This window comes from Carica papaya, chromosome 8, assembly GCF_054855325.1.
Source record: "Carica papaya isolate Zhongbai chromosome 8, ASM5485532v1, whole genome shotgun sequence".
Classification (NCBI taxonomy): Eukaryota; Viridiplantae; Streptophyta; class Magnoliopsida; order Brassicales; family Caricaceae; genus Carica; species Carica papaya.
Window position 1 is genome coordinate 18,438,275 of NC_142316.1, and position 14,240 is coordinate 18,452,514.

Sequence of the window (14,240 nt, forward strand, 5' to 3'; positions counted from 1 at the left end):
GGTGCTGGAAGGAATGCTCATGTTTCATTCTGCGCTGCAAATACATACACTTTTTCTCCCTCCATCCCCCCTCCCGTCATTTGTTTCCTTGTGCGTGCACTCTGCATCTCTCATTCTCGTTCTAATATCGATTAAAATGCCCCTGCTTCTTGACTCACATTTGCGTATAAACCAGTGGACCCTAGTTCCAGTCGCGCGTAACATCGAACGTCCCGTCTGAAAAAAAAAATAGGTACAACACGTGGGCTTCCCAGGTGGTGACCCATCCGAGTACTACTCTCGCCCAAGCACACTTAACTGCGGAGTTCTGATGGGATCCGGAGCTCTAGTGCTGGTATGATCGCACCTGTTTAATTTCGTGCTGCAAATACATACACTCCTTCTCATTTCTTCCCCCTCCCGTCATTTGTTTCCTTGTGCGTTCACACTTCACCTCTCATTCTCGTTCTAATATCGATTAAAATGCCCCTGCTTCTTGACTCACATTTGCGTATAAACCAGCGGACCCTAGTTCCAGACGCGCGTAACGTCGAACGACCTGTTTGAAAGAAAATTAGTGCGACACGAGGACTTCCCAGGAGGTCACCCATCCGAGTACTAATCTCGCCCAAGCACACTTCACAGCGGAGTTCTGATGGGATCCGGTGCATTGGTGCTGGTATGATCGCACCCGTTTAATTCCGCACTGCAAATACATAAACTCCTTCTCCTTTCTTCCCCCTCCCGTCATTTCTTTCCTTGTGCGTGCGCACTGCACCTCCCGTGCTCGTTCTAATATCAAGTAAAATACTACGGTGTTGTGGCTCACATTTGCGAATAAACCTGAGGACCATAATTCAAGTCGCGCGTAACGTCGAAAGAATCATGTGCAAAAAAATGGGTGCAACACGAGGACTTTACAAGAAAATTGGTGAAATATAAGGACTTTGCAGGAGGTAACCCATGCTAGTACTACTCTCGCCCAAGCACCCTTACCTATGGAGTTCTGATAGAATCTGATGCATTAGTGCTGGTATGATCGCACCTGTTTCATTTCGTGCTAAAAATACATACACTCTTTCTCCTTCCCTCCCCCTCCCGTCATTTCTTTCCTTGTGCGTGCACTCTGCATCTCTCTTTCTCGTTCTAATATAGATTAAAATGCTCCTGCTTCTTGACTCACATTTGCGTATAAACCAGCGGACCCTAGTTCCAGTCGCGCATAACGTTGAACGATCCGTCTGAAAATAAATTGGTGCGACACGAGGACTTCCCAGGAGGTCATCCATCCGAGTACTACTCTCGCCCAAGCACACTTAACTGCGGAGTTCTGATGGGATCCGGTGCATTAGTGCTGGTATGATCGCACCCATTTAATTCAGCGCTGCAAATACATAATCTCCTTCTCCTTTCTTCCCCCTCCCGTCTTTTGTTTCCTTGTGCGTGCGCACTGCAACTCTCGTTCTCGTTTAAATATTAAGTAAAATGCCTTGGCGCCGTGACTCACATTTGCGAATAAATCTGCGGACCATAATTAAAGTCGCGCGTAACGTCGAACGGCACATCTGAAAAAAAGAAAATGGGTGCAACACGAGGACTTCCCAAGTGGTCACCCATCCGAGAACTACTCTCGCCCAAGCACACTTAACTGCAGAGTTCTGATGGGATCCGGAGCTTTAGTGCTGGTATGATCGCACATGTTTAATTTCGCGCTGCAAATACATACACTCCTTCTCCTTTCTTCCCCCTCCCGTCATTTGTTTCCTTGTGCATTCACACTTCACCTCTCATTCTCGTTCTAATATCGATTAAAATGCCCCTGCTTCTTGACTCACATTTGCGTATAAACCAGTGGACCCTAGTTCCAGTCGCGCGTAACGTCGAATGACCCGTCTGAGAAAAAAAATTAGTGCAACACGAGGACTTCCCAGGAGGTCAACCATCAGAGTACTACTCTCGCCAAAGCACACTTAACTACGGAGTTCTGATGGGATCCGGTGCATTAGTGCTGGTATGATCGCACTTGTTTAATTTTGCGCTGCAAATACATAAACTCATTCCCCTTTCTTCCCCCTCCCGTCATTTGTTTCCTTGAGCGTGCGCACTGCACCTCCTGTTCTCGTTCTAATATCAAGTAAAATGCAACAGTTTCGTGACTCACATTTGCGAATAAACCTGAGGACCATAATTCAAGTCGCGCGTAACATCGAAAGAATCATCTGCAAAAAAATGGGTGCGACACGAGGACTTCACAAGAAAATGGGTGAAATATAAGGACTTCGCAGGAGGTAACCCATGCTAGTACTACTCTCGCCCAAGCACCCTTACCTACGGAGTTCTGATAGAATTTGTTACATTAGTGCTGGTATGATCGCACCTGTTTCATTTCGCGCTGCAAATACATAAACTCCTTCTCCTTTCTTCCCCCTCCCGTAATTTGTTTCCTTGTGCGTGCGCACTGCACCTCCCGTTCTCGTTCTAATATCAAGTAAAATGGTACGGCGCCGTGACTCACATTTGCGAATAAACCTGAGGACCATAATTCAAGTCGCGCGTAACGTCGAAAGAATCATTTGCAAAAAGATGGGTGCAACACGAGGACCTCCCAAGAAAATGGGTGAAATATAAGGACTTCGCAGGAGGTCACCCATCCGAGTACTTTTCTCACCCAAGCACCCTTAACTGCGGAGTTCTGATAGAATCCGTTGCATTAGTGTTGGTATGATCCCTCATGTTTCATTCTGCACTGCAAATACATACACTCTTTCTCCTTCCATCCCCCCTCCCGTCATTTGTTTCCTTGTGCGTGCACTCTGCATCTCTATTTCTCGTTCTAATATCAAGTAATATGCCCCGGCACCGTGACTCACCTTTGCAAATGAACCAGCGGCTTATAATTCTATTCGCGCTTAACGTCTAACAACCCATCCGAAAAAAAATATGTGCAACACGAGGGCTTCCCAAATGGTCACCCATCCGAGTACTACTCTCGCCCAAGCACACTTAACTGCAGAGTTCTGATAGAATCCATTGCATTAGTGCTGGTATGATCGAACCTGTTTAATTTCGCGCTGCAAATACATACACTGCTTCTTCTTTCTTCCCCCTCCCGTCATTTGTTTCCTTGTGCGTTCACACTTCACCTCTCATTCTCGTTCTAATATCGATTAAAATGTCCATGCTTCTTGACTCACATTTGCGTATAAACCAGCGGACCCTAGTTCCAAATGCGCGTAATGTCAAACGACCCGTCTGAAAAAAAATTGGTGCGACACGAGAACTTCCCAGGAGGTCACCCATCCGAGTACTAATCTCACCCAAGCACACTTCACTGCGGAGTTTTGATGGGATCCGGTGCATTAGTGCTGGTATGATCGCACCCGTTTATTTCCGCACTTCAAATACATAAACTCCTTCTCCTTTCTTCCCCCTCCCGTCATATATTTCCTTGTGCGTGCGCTCTCCATCTCTCTTTCTCGTTCTAATATCAAGTAATATGCCCCGGCACCGTGACTCACCTTTGCAAATGAACCAGCGGTTTATAATTCCAGTCGAGCAATCCATCTGAAAAAAAATAGGTGCAACACGAGGGCTTTCCAGGAGGTCACCCATCCGAGTACTACTATCGCCCAAGCACACTTAACTGCAGAGTTCTGATGGGATCCAGTGCATTAGTGCTGGTATGATCGCACCCGTTTAGTTCGGCGCTGCAAATACATAAACTCCTTCTCTTTTCTTCCCCCTCCCGTCATTTCTTTCCTTGTGCATGCGCACTGCACCTCCCGTGCTCGTTCTAATATCAAGTAAAATACTACGGTGCCGTGACTCATATTTGCGAATAAACCTGAGGACCATAATTCAAGTCGCGCGTAACGTCGAAAGAATCATCTGCAAAAAAATGGGTGCAACACGAGGACTTTACAAGAAAATGGGTAAAATATAAGGACTTCGTAGGAGGTAACCCATGCTAGTACTACTCTCGCCCAAGCACCCTTACCTATGGAGTTCTGATAGAATCCGATGCATTGGTGCTGGTATGATCGCACCTGTTTCATTTCGTGCTGAAAATACATACACTCTTTCTCCTTCCCTCCCCCTCCCGTCATTTGTTTCCTTGTGCGTGCACTCTGCATCTCTCTTTCTCGTTCTAATATCGATTAAAATGCCCATGCTTCTTTACTCACATTTGCGTATAAACCAGTGGACCCTAGTTGCAGTCGCGCATAACGTCGAACGACCGGTCTGAAAAAAAAAATTAGTGCGACACGAGGACTTCCCAGGAGGTCACCCATCCGAGTATTACTCTCGCCGAAGCACACTTAACTGCGGAGTTCTAATGGGATCCGGTGCATTAGTGCTAGTATGATCGCACCTTTCTAATTTCGCGCTGCAAATACATAAACTCCTTCTCCTTTCTTCCCCCTCCCGTCATTTGTTTCCTTGTGCGTGCACACTGCACCTCACGTTCTCGTTCAAATCTCAAGTAAAATACCATGGCGCCGTGACTCACATTTGCGAATAAATCTGCAGACCATAATTAAAGTCACGCGTAACGTCGAACGACACATTCGAAAAAAAGAAAATGGGTGCAACACGAGAACTTCCCAGGAGGTAACCCATCATTGTACTACTTTCGCGAAAGCACACTTAACTGCGGAGTTCGGATGGGATCCGGTGCATTTGTGCTTGTGTGACCGCACCTGTTTAATTTCGTGCTGAAAATACATACACTCCTTCTTCCCTACCCCCCTCCCATCATTTGTTTCCTTGTGCGTTCATACTGCGCCTCTCATTCTCGTTCTAATATCGATTAAAATGTCCCTGCTTCTTGACTCACATTTGCGTATAAACCAGCGGACCCTAGTTCCAGACGCGCGTAACGTCGAACGACCCGTCTGAAAAAAAATTGGTGCGACACGAGGACTTCCCAGGAGGTCACCAATCCGAGTACTACTCTCACCCAAGCACACTTAACTGCGGAGTTCGGATGGGATCCGGCGCATTAGTGCTGGTATGATCGCACCCCTTTAATTCCGCGCTGCAAATACATAAAGTCATTCTCCTTTCTTCCCCCTCCCGTCATTTGTTTCCTTGTGCGTGCGCACTGCGCCTCTCGTGCTCGTTCTAATATCAAGTAAAATGCTACGGTGCCGTGACTCACATTTGCGAATAAAATTGAGGACCATTATTCAAGTCGCGTGTATCGTCGAAAGAATCATCTGCAAAAAAATGGGTGCAACACGAGGACTTCCTAAGAAAATGGGTGAAATATAAGGACTTCGCAGGAGGTCACCCATCCTAGTACTACTCTCGCCTAAGCACACTTAACTGCAGAGTTCTGATGGGATCCAGTGCATTAGTGCTGGTATGATGCAACTTGTTTAATTTTGCGCTTCAAATACATACACTCCTTCTCTTTTCTTCCTCCTCCCGTAATTTATTTCCTTGTGCGTGCGCACTGCACATTCCGTACTCGTTCTAATATCAAGTAAAATGCCACGGCGCCGTGACTCACATTTGCGAATAAACCTGCGGACCATAAATCAAGTCGCACGTAACGTCGAAAGAATCATCTACAAAAAGATGGGTGCAACACGAGGACCTCCCAAGAAAACGGGTGAAATATAAGGACTTCGCAGGAGGTCACCCATCCGAGTACTTTTCTCGCCCAAGATCCATTAACTACGGAGTTCTGATAGAATCCGTTGCATTAGTGCTGGTATGATCCCTCATGTTTCATTCTGCACTATAAATACATACACTCTTTCTCCTTCCATCCCCCCTCCCGTCATTTGTTTCCTTGTGCGTGCACTCTGCATCTCTCTTTCTCGTTCTAATATCAAGTAATATGCCCCGGCAACGTGACTCACCTTTGCAAATGAACCAACGGTTTATAATTCCATTCGCGCGTAACATCGAATAACCCATCCGGAAAAAAATTGGTGCAACACGAGGGCTTGCCAAGTGGTCACCCATCCGAGTACTACTCTCGCCCAAGCACAATTAAATGCGGAGTTCTGATGGGATCAGGAGCTTTAGTGCTGGTATGATCGCACCTGTTTAATTTCGCGCTGCAAATACATACACTCCTTCTCCTTTCTTCCCCCTCCCGTCTTTTGTTTCCTTGTGCGTTCACACTTCACCTCTCATTCTCGTTCTAATATCGATTAAAATGCCCCTGCTTCTTGACTCACATTTGCGTATAAACCAGCGGACCCTAGTTCCAGACGCGCATAACGTCGAACGACCCGTCTGAAAAAAAATTGGTGCGACACGAGGACTTCCCAGGATGTCACCCATCCGAGTACTAATCTCGCCCAAGCACACTTCACTGCGGAGTTCTGATGGGATCCGGTACATTAATGCTGGTATGATCGCACCTGTTTAATTTTGCGCTGCAAATACATAAACTCATTCCCCTTTCTTCCCCCTCCCGTCATTTGTTTCCTTGTGCGTGTTCACTGCACCTCCCGTTCTCGTTCTAATATCAAGTAAAATGCTACAGCGCCGTGACTCATATTTGCGAATAAACCTGAGAACCATAATTCAAGTCGCGCGTAACGTCGAAAGAATCATCTGCAAAAAAATGGGTGCAACACGAGGACTTCACAAGAAAATGGGTGAAATATAAGGGCTTCGCAGGAGGTAACCCATGCTAGTACAACTCTCGCCCAAGGACCCTTACCTACGGAGTTCTGATAGAATCCGTTGCATTAGTGCTGGTTTGATCGCACCTGTTTCATTTCGTGCTGAAAATACATACACTCCTTCTCCTTCCCTCCCCCTCCCATCAATTGTTTCCTTGTGCGTTCACACTGCACCTCTCCTTCTCGTTCTAATATCGATTAAAATGCCCCTGCTTCTTGACTCACAATTGCGTATAAACCAGCGGACCCCAGTTCAAGTCGAGCATAAAGTCGAACGACCAGTCTGAAAAAAAAATGGTGCGACACGAGGACTTCCCAAGAGGTCACCCATCCGAGAACTACTCTCGCCCAAGCACACTTAACTGCGGAGTTCTGATGGGATCCGGTGCATTAGTGATGGTATGATCGCACCCGTTTAATTTCGCGCTGCAAATATATAAACTCCTTCTCCTTTCTTCCCCCTCCCGTCATTTGTTTCCTTGTGCGTGCGCACTGCACCTCCCGTTCTCGTTCTAATATCAAGTAAAATACTACAGCACCGTGACTCACATTTGCGAATAAACCTGAGGACCATAATACAAGTCGCGCGTACCGTCAAAAGAATCATCTGCAAAAAAATTGGTGCAACACGAGGACTTCACAAGAAAATGGGTGAAATATAAGAACTTCGCAGGAGGTAACCCATGCTAGTACTACTCTCGCCCAAGCACCCTTACCTACGGAGTTCTGATAGAATCCGTTGCATTAGTGCTGGTATGATCGCACATGTTTCATTTCGCGCTGCAAATACAAATTAAACAAGTGGCATCATACCAGCACTACTGCACTGGATCCCATTAGAACTCTGCAGTTAAGTGTGCTTGGGCGAGGATAGTACTCGGATGGGTGACCTCTTGGGAAGTCCTCGTATCGCAATATTTTTTTTTCAGATGGGTCGTTCGACGTTACGCGTGTCTAGAACTACGGTCCGCTGGTTTATACGCAAATGTGAGTCAAGAATTAGGGGCATTTTAATCGATATTAGAACGAGAAGGAGAGGTGCAGTGTGAACGCACAAGGAAACAAATGATGGGAGGGGGGGAGGGAAGAAGGAGTGTATGTATTTTCAGCACCAAATTAAACAGGTGCGGTCACACCAGCACAAATGCACCGGATCCCATCAGAACTCCGTAGTTAAGTGTGCTTTGGCGAAAATAGTACAATGATGGGTTACCTCCTGGGAAGTTCTCGTGTTGCACCCATTTTCTTTTCTTCAGATGTGCCGTTCGACGTTACGTGCGACTTTAATTATGGTCTGCAGATTTATTCGCAAATGTGAGTCACGGCGCTGTGGCATTTTACTTGATATTTGAACGAGAACGAGAGGTGCAGTGCGCATGCACAAGGAAACAAATGACGGGAGGGGGAAAAAAGGAGAAGGAGTTTATGTATTTGCAGCGCAAAATTAAACAGGTGCGATCATACCAGCACTAATGCACCGGATCCCATCAGAACTCCACAGTGAAGTGTGCTTGGGCGAGATTAGTACTCGGATGCGTGACCTCCTGGGAAGTCCTCGTGTCGCACCAATTTTTTTTTCAGACGGGTCGTTCGACGTCACGCTCGTCTAGAACTAGGGTCCGCTAGTTTATACGCAAATGTGAGTCAAGATGCATGGGCATTTTAATCGATATTAGAACGAGAATGAGAGGTGAAGTGTGAACGCACAAGGAAACAAATGACGGGAGGGGGAAGAAAGGAGAATGAGTGTATGTATTTGCAGCGCAAAAATAAACTTATGCGATCATACCAGCACTAAAGCCCCGGATCCCATCAGAACTTCGCAGTTAAGTGTGCTTGGGCGAGAGTAGTACTCGGATGGGTGACCACCTGGGAAGCCCTCATATTGCACCTATTTCTTTTCGGATGGGTTGTTCGACGTTACGCGCGAATGGAATTATGAACCGCTGGTTCATTTGCAAAGGTGAGTCACAGTGCCGGGTCATATTACTTGATATTAGAACGAGAAAGAGAGATGAAGAGAGCACGCACAAGGAAACAAATGACGGGAGGGGGGATGGGAGGAGAAAGAGTGTATGTATTTGCAGTGCAGAATGAAACATGAAGGATCATACCAGCACTAATGGAACGGATTCTATCAGAACTCCGCAGTTAAAGGTGCTTGGGCGAGAAAAGTACTCGTATGGGTGACCTCCTGCGAAGTCCTTATATTTAACCCATTTTCTTGGGAGGTCCACGTGTTGCACCCATCTTTTTGCAGATGATTCTTTCGACGTTACGCGCGACTTGATTTACGGTCCGCAGGTTTATTCGCAATTGTGAGTCACTGCGCCGTGGCATTTTACTTGATATGTGAACGAGAACGGGAGGTGCAGTTCGCACGCACAAGGAAACAAATGACGGGAGGGGGAAGAAAAGGGAATGAGTTTATGTATTTGCAGCGCAAAATTAAATAAGTGCGATCATACCAGCCTTATTGCACCGGATCCCATCAGAACTCCGCAGTTAAGTGTGCTTGGGCGAGATTAGTACTCGGATGGGTGACCTCCCGGGAAGTCCTCGTGTCGCACCAATTTTTTTTCAGACGGGTCGTTCGACGTTACGCGCGTCTGGAACTAGGATCCGTTGGTTTATACGCAAATGTGAGTCAAGAAGTAGGGGCATTTTAATCGATATCAGAACAAGAATGAGAGGTGAAGTGTGAACGCACAAGGAAACAAATGACGGGAGGGGGAAGAAAGTGGAAGGAGTGTATGTATTTGTAGCGCGAAATTAAAAAGGTGCGATCATACCTGCACTAAAGCCCCGGATCCCATCAGAACTCTGCAGTTAAGTGTGCTTGGGCTAGAGTAGTACTCGGATGGGTGACCACTTGGGAAGCCCTCATGTTGTACCAATTTTTTTTCGGATGGGTTGTTCGACGTTACGCGCGAATGGAATTATAAACCGCTGGTTCATTTGCAAAGGTGAGTCACGGTGCCGGGGCATTTTACTTGATATTAGAACGAGAAAGAGAGATGCAGAGTGCACGCACAAGGAAACAAATGACGGGAGGGGGGATGGAAGGAGAAAGAGTGTATGTATTTGCAGTGCAGAATGAAACATGAGGGATCATACCAGCACTAATGCAACGGATTCTATCAGAACTCCGCAGATAAGGGTGCTTGGGCGAGAAAAGTACTCGGATGGGTGACCTCCTGCGAAGTCCTTATATTTCACCCATTTCTTTGGGAGGTCCTCGTGTTGCACCCATCTTTTTGCAGATGATTCTTTCGACGTTACGCGCGACTTGATTTATGGTCCGCAGGTTTATTCGCAAATGTGAGTCACGGCGCCGTGGCAGTTTACTTGATATTAGAACGAGTACGGGAGGTGCAGTGCGCACGCACATGGAAACAAATGACGGGAAGAGGAAGAAAAGAGAAGGAGTGTATGTATTTGAAGCACAAAATTAAACAAGTGGCATCATACCAGCACTAATGCACTGGATCCCATCAGAACTCTGCAGTTAAGTGTGCTTGGGCGAGAGTAGTACTCGAATGGGTGACCTCTTGGGAAGTCCTCGTATCGCAACAATTTTTTTTCAGATGAGTCGTTCGACGTTACACACGACGGGAACTATGGTCCGCTAGTTTATACGCAAATGTGAGTCAAGAATCAGTGGCATTTTAATCGATATTAGAACGAGAAGGAGAGGTGCAGTGTGAACGCACAAGGAAACAAATGATGGGAGGGGGGTAGGGAAGAAGGAGTGTATGTATTTTCAGCACGAAATTAAACAGGTGCGGTCACACCAGCACAAATGCACCGGATCCCATCAGAACTCCGCAGTTTAGTGTGCTTTGGCGAAAGTAGTACAATGATGGGTTACCTCCTTGGATGTTCTCGTGTTGCACCCATTTTCTTTTTTTCAGATGTGCCGTTCGACCTTACGCGCGATTTAATTATGGTCCGCAGATTTATTCGCAAATGTGAGTCACGGCACCGTGGCATTTTACTTGATATTTGAGGGAGAACGAGAGGTGCAGTGCGCACGCACAAGGAAACAAATGATGGGAGGGGGAAGAAAGGAGAAGGAGTTTATGTATTTGCAGCGCGAAATTAAACAGGTGGGATCATACCAGCACTAATGCACTGGATCCCATCAGAACTCCGCAGTTAAATGTGCTTGGGCGAGAGTAGTACTCAAATGAGTTACCTCTTGGGAAGTCCTCGTGTCGCACTAATTTTTTTTTCAGACGGGTCGTTCGACGTTACGCGCGACTGGAACTGGGGTCCACTAATTTATACGCAAATGTGAGTCAAGAAGCAGGGGCATTTTAATCGATATTAGAACGAGAAAGAGAGATGCAGAGTGCACGCACAAGGAAACAAATGACGGGAGGGGGGATGGAGGGAGAAAAAGTATATGTATTTGCAGCGCAGAATGAAACATGAGCAATCATACCAGCACCAATGCAACGGATTCTATCAGAACTCCGCAGATAAGGGTGCTTGGGCGAGAAAAGTACTCGGATGGGTGACCTCCTGCGAAGTCCTTATATTTCACCCATTTCTTTGGGAGGTCCTCGTGTTGCACCCATCTTTTTGCAAATGATTCTTTCGACGTTACGCGCGACTTGATTTATGGTCCGCAGGTTTATTCGCAAATGTGAGTCACGGCGCCGTGGCAGTTTACTTGATATTAGAACGAGTGCGGGAGGTGCAGTGCGCACGCACATGGAAACAAATGACGGGAGGAGGAAGAAAAGAGAAGGAGTGTATGTATTTGAAGCACAAAATTAAACAAGTGGCATCATACCAGCACTAATGCACTGGATCCCATCAGAACTTTGCAGTTAAGTGTGCTTGGGCGAGAGTAGTACTCGAATGGGTGACCTCTTGGGAAGTCCTCGTATCGCAACAATTTTTTTTCAGATGAGTCGTTCGACGTTACGCACGACGGGAACTATGGTCCGCTGGTTTATACGCAAATGTGAGTCAAGAATCAGGGGCATTTTAATCGATATTAGAACGAGAAGGAGAGGTGCAGTGTGAACGCACAAGGAAACAAATGATGGGAGGGGGGTAGGGAAGAAGGAGTGTATGTATTTTCAGCACGAAATTAAACAGGTGCGGTCACACCAGCACAAATGCACCGGATCCCATCAGAACTCCGCAGTTAAGTGTGCTTTGGCGAAAGTAGTACAATGATGGGTTACCTCCTTGGATGTTCTCGTGTTGCACCCATTTTCTTTTTTTCAGATGTGCCGTTCGACCTTACGCGCGACTTTAATTATGGTCAGCAGATTTATTCGCAAATGTGAGTCACGGCACCGTGGCATTTTACTTGATATTTGAGGGAGAACGAGAGGTGCAGTGCGCACGCACAAGGAAACAAATGATGGGAGGGGGAAGAAAGGAGAAGGAGTTTATGTATTTGCAGCGCGAAATTAAACAGGTGGGATCATACTAGCACTAATGCACCGGATCCCATCAGAACTCCGCAGTTAAATGTGCTTGGGCGAGAGTAGTACTCAAATGAGTTACCTCTTGGGAAGTCCTCGTGTCGCACTAATTTTTTTTTCAGACGGGTCGTTCGACGTTACGCGCGACTGGAACTAGGGTCCACTGATTTATACGCAAATGTGAGTCAAGAAGCAGGGGCATTTTAATCGATATTAGAACGAGAAAGAGAGATGCAGAGTGCACGCACAAGGAAACAAATGACGGGAGGGGGGATGGAGGGAGAAAAAGTATATGTATTTGCAGCGCAGAATGAAACATGAGCAATCATACCAGCACCAATGCAACGGATTCTATCAGAACTCCGCAAGTTAAAGGTGCTTGGGCGAGAGTAGCACTAGGATGGGTGACTTCCTGCGAAGTCCTTATATTTCACCCATTTTCTTAGGAAGTCCTCGTGTTGCACCCATTTTTTTGTAGATAATTCTTTCGACGATACGCGCGACTTGAATTATGGTCCTCAGGTTTATTCGCAAATGTGAGTCATGGCACCGTAGCATTTTACTTGATATTAGAACGAGCACGGGAGGTGCATTGCGCACGCACAAGGAAACAAATGACGGGAGGGGGAAGAAAGGGGAAGGAGTTTATGTATTTGCAGCGTGGAATTAAACTTATGCGATCATACTAGCACTAATGCACCGGATCCCATCAGAACTCCGCAGTTAAGTGTGCTTGGGGGAGAGTAGTACTCGGATGGGTGACCTCCTAGGAAGTTCTCGTGTCGCACCAATTTTTTTTCAGACCGGTCGTTCGACGTTACGCTCGACTGGAACTGGGGTCCGCTGGTTTATACGCAATTGTGAGTCAAGAAGCAGGGGCATTTTAATCGATATTAGAACGAGAAGGAGAGGTGCAGTGTGAACGCACAATGAAACAATTGATGGGAGGGGGAGAGAAGGAGAAGGAGTGTATGTATTTTCAGCACGAAATGAAACAGGTGCGATCATACCAGCACTAATGCAACGGATTCTATCAGAACTCCGTAGGTAAGGGTGCTTGGGCGAGAGTTGTACTAGCATGGGTTACCTCCTGCGAAGTCCTTATATTTCACCCATTTTCTTGTGAAGTCCTCGTGTTGCACCCATTTTTTTGCAGATGATTCTTTCGACGTTACGCGCGACTTGAATTATGGTCCTCAGGTTTTTTCGCAAATGTGAGTCTCGGCGCTGTAGCATTTTACTTGATATTAGAACGAGAACGGGAGGTGCAGTGCGCACGCACAAGGAAACAAATGACGGGAGGGGGAAGAAAGGGGAATGAGTTTATGTATTTGCAGCGCAAAATTAAACAGGTGCGATCATACCAGCACTAATGCACCGGATCCCATCAGAACTCCGCAGTGAAGTGTGCTTGGGCGAGATTAGAACTCGGATGGGTGACCTCCTGGGAAGTCCTCGTGTCGCACCAATTTTTTTTCAGACGGGTAGTTCGACGTTACGCGCGTCTGGAACTAGGGTCCGCTGGTTTATACGCAAATGTGAGTCAAGAAGCAGGGGCATTTTAATCGATATTAGAACGAGAATGAGAGATGAAGTGTGAACGCACAAGGAAACAAATGATGGGAGGGGGAAGAAAGGAGAAGTAGTTTATGTATTTGCAGCGCGAAATTAAACAGGTGCGATCATACCAGCACTAAAGCCCCGGATCCCATCAGAACTCCGCAGTTAAGTGTGCTTGGCGAGATTAGTACTCGGATGGTTGACCTCTTGGGAAGTCCTCGTGTCGGACCAATTTTTTTTCAGACAGGTTGTTCGACGTTACGTGCATCTGGAACTAGGGTCCGCTGGTTTATACGCAAATGTGAGTCAAGAAGCAGGGGCATTTCAATTGATATTAGAACAAGAATGAGAGGTGAAGTGTGAACGCATAAGGAAACAAATGACGGGAGGGGGAAGAAAAGAGAAGGAGTGTTTGTATTTGCAGCGCGAAATTAAACAGGTGCGATCGTACCAGCACTAAAGTTCCGGATCCCATCAGAACTCCACAGTAAAGTGTTCTTGGGCGAGAGTAGTACTCGGATGGGTGACCACTTGGGAAGCCCTCGTGTTGCACCTATTTTTTTTCGGATGGGTTGTTCGTCGTTACGCGCGAATGGAATTATAAACC

At 46.6% G+C, this 14,240-nt stretch overlaps 3 non-coding genes and 27 pseudogenes across 3 annotated transcripts; 16 read left to right on the forward strand and 14 right to left on the reverse strand.

Moving 5' to 3' along the window:
* Positions 1-229: 229 nt before the first annotated feature.
* Positions 230-348, reverse strand: LOC148247501 (5S ribosomal RNA). Its single transcript, XR_015814945.1, has one exon. It is a non-coding gene; the product is annotated as a 5S ribosomal RNA (ribosomal RNA).
* A 205-nt stretch (positions 349-553) lies between these two features.
* LOC148247502 (5S ribosomal RNA) lies at positions 554-672 on the reverse strand. Its single transcript, XR_015815549.1, has one exon. It is a non-coding gene; the product is annotated as a 5S ribosomal RNA (ribosomal RNA).
* A 559-nt stretch (positions 673-1,231) lies between these two features.
* Positions 1,232-1,350, reverse strand: LOC148247503 (5S ribosomal RNA). The gene has a single exon (XR_015816018.1). It is a non-coding gene; the product is annotated as a 5S ribosomal RNA (ribosomal RNA).
* A 209-nt stretch (positions 1,351-1,559) lies between these two features.
* LOC148247504 (5S ribosomal RNA) lies at positions 1,560-1,678 on the reverse strand (annotated as a pseudogene).
* A 207-nt stretch (positions 1,679-1,885) lies between these two features.
* On the reverse strand, positions 1,886-2,004 carry LOC148247505 (5S ribosomal RNA; annotated as a pseudogene).
* Positions 2,005-2,918: 914 nt separating this feature from the next.
* On the reverse strand, positions 2,919-3,037 carry LOC148247506 (5S ribosomal RNA; annotated as a pseudogene).
* Positions 3,038-3,242: 205 nt separating this feature from the next.
* On the reverse strand, positions 3,243-3,361 carry LOC148247507 (5S ribosomal RNA; annotated as a pseudogene).
* A 193-nt stretch (positions 3,362-3,554) lies between these two features.
* LOC148247508 (5S ribosomal RNA) lies at positions 3,555-3,673 on the reverse strand (annotated as a pseudogene).
* A 561-nt stretch (positions 3,674-4,234) lies between these two features.
* LOC148247509 (5S ribosomal RNA) lies at positions 4,235-4,353 on the reverse strand (annotated as a pseudogene).
* Positions 4,354-4,562: 209 nt separating this feature from the next.
* LOC148247510 (5S ribosomal RNA) lies at positions 4,563-4,681 on the reverse strand (annotated as a pseudogene).
* A 204-nt stretch (positions 4,682-4,885) lies between these two features.
* On the reverse strand, positions 4,886-5,004 carry LOC148247511 (5S ribosomal RNA; annotated as a pseudogene).
* A 914-nt stretch (positions 5,005-5,918) lies between these two features.
* Positions 5,919-6,037, reverse strand: LOC148247512 (5S ribosomal RNA; annotated as a pseudogene).
* A 205-nt stretch (positions 6,038-6,242) lies between these two features.
* LOC148247513 (5S ribosomal RNA) lies at positions 6,243-6,361 on the reverse strand (annotated as a pseudogene).
* Positions 6,362-6,920: 559 nt separating this feature from the next.
* Positions 6,921-7,039, reverse strand: LOC148247514 (5S ribosomal RNA; annotated as a pseudogene).
* Positions 7,040-7,426: 387 nt separating this feature from the next.
* Positions 7,427-7,544, forward strand: LOC148247515 (5S ribosomal RNA; annotated as a pseudogene).
* Positions 7,545-7,748: 204 nt separating this feature from the next.
* LOC148247516 (5S ribosomal RNA) lies at positions 7,749-7,867 on the forward strand (annotated as a pseudogene).
* Positions 7,868-8,076: 209 nt separating this feature from the next.
* LOC148247517 (5S ribosomal RNA) lies at positions 8,077-8,195 on the forward strand (annotated as a pseudogene).
* A 206-nt stretch (positions 8,196-8,401) lies between these two features.
* LOC148247518 (5S ribosomal RNA) lies at positions 8,402-8,520 on the forward strand (annotated as a pseudogene).
* Positions 8,521-9,080: 560 nt separating this feature from the next.
* On the forward strand, positions 9,081-9,199 carry LOC148247519 (5S ribosomal RNA; annotated as a pseudogene).
* Positions 9,200-9,404: 205 nt separating this feature from the next.
* Positions 9,405-9,523, forward strand: LOC148247520 (5S ribosomal RNA; annotated as a pseudogene).
* A 561-nt stretch (positions 9,524-10,084) lies between these two features.
* LOC148247521 (5S ribosomal RNA) lies at positions 10,085-10,202 on the forward strand (annotated as a pseudogene).
* Positions 10,203-10,406: 204 nt separating this feature from the next.
* LOC148247522 (5S ribosomal RNA) lies at positions 10,407-10,525 on the forward strand (annotated as a pseudogene).
* Positions 10,526-10,733: 208 nt separating this feature from the next.
* On the forward strand, positions 10,734-10,852 carry LOC148247523 (5S ribosomal RNA; annotated as a pseudogene).
* A 562-nt stretch (positions 10,853-11,414) lies between these two features.
* Positions 11,415-11,532, forward strand: LOC148247524 (5S ribosomal RNA; annotated as a pseudogene).
* Positions 11,533-11,736: 204 nt separating this feature from the next.
* On the forward strand, positions 11,737-11,855 carry LOC148247525 (5S ribosomal RNA; annotated as a pseudogene).
* Positions 11,856-12,064: 209 nt separating this feature from the next.
* LOC148247526 (5S ribosomal RNA) lies at positions 12,065-12,183 on the forward strand (annotated as a pseudogene).
* A 562-nt stretch (positions 12,184-12,745) lies between these two features.
* On the forward strand, positions 12,746-12,864 carry LOC148247527 (5S ribosomal RNA; annotated as a pseudogene).
* A 559-nt stretch (positions 12,865-13,423) lies between these two features.
* On the forward strand, positions 13,424-13,542 carry LOC148247528 (5S ribosomal RNA; annotated as a pseudogene).
* A 205-nt stretch (positions 13,543-13,747) lies between these two features.
* Positions 13,748-13,865, forward strand: LOC148247529 (5S ribosomal RNA; annotated as a pseudogene).
* Positions 13,866-14,070: 205 nt separating this feature from the next.
* LOC148247530 (5S ribosomal RNA) lies at positions 14,071-14,189 on the forward strand (annotated as a pseudogene).
* Positions 14,190-14,240: the final 51 nt, after the last annotated feature.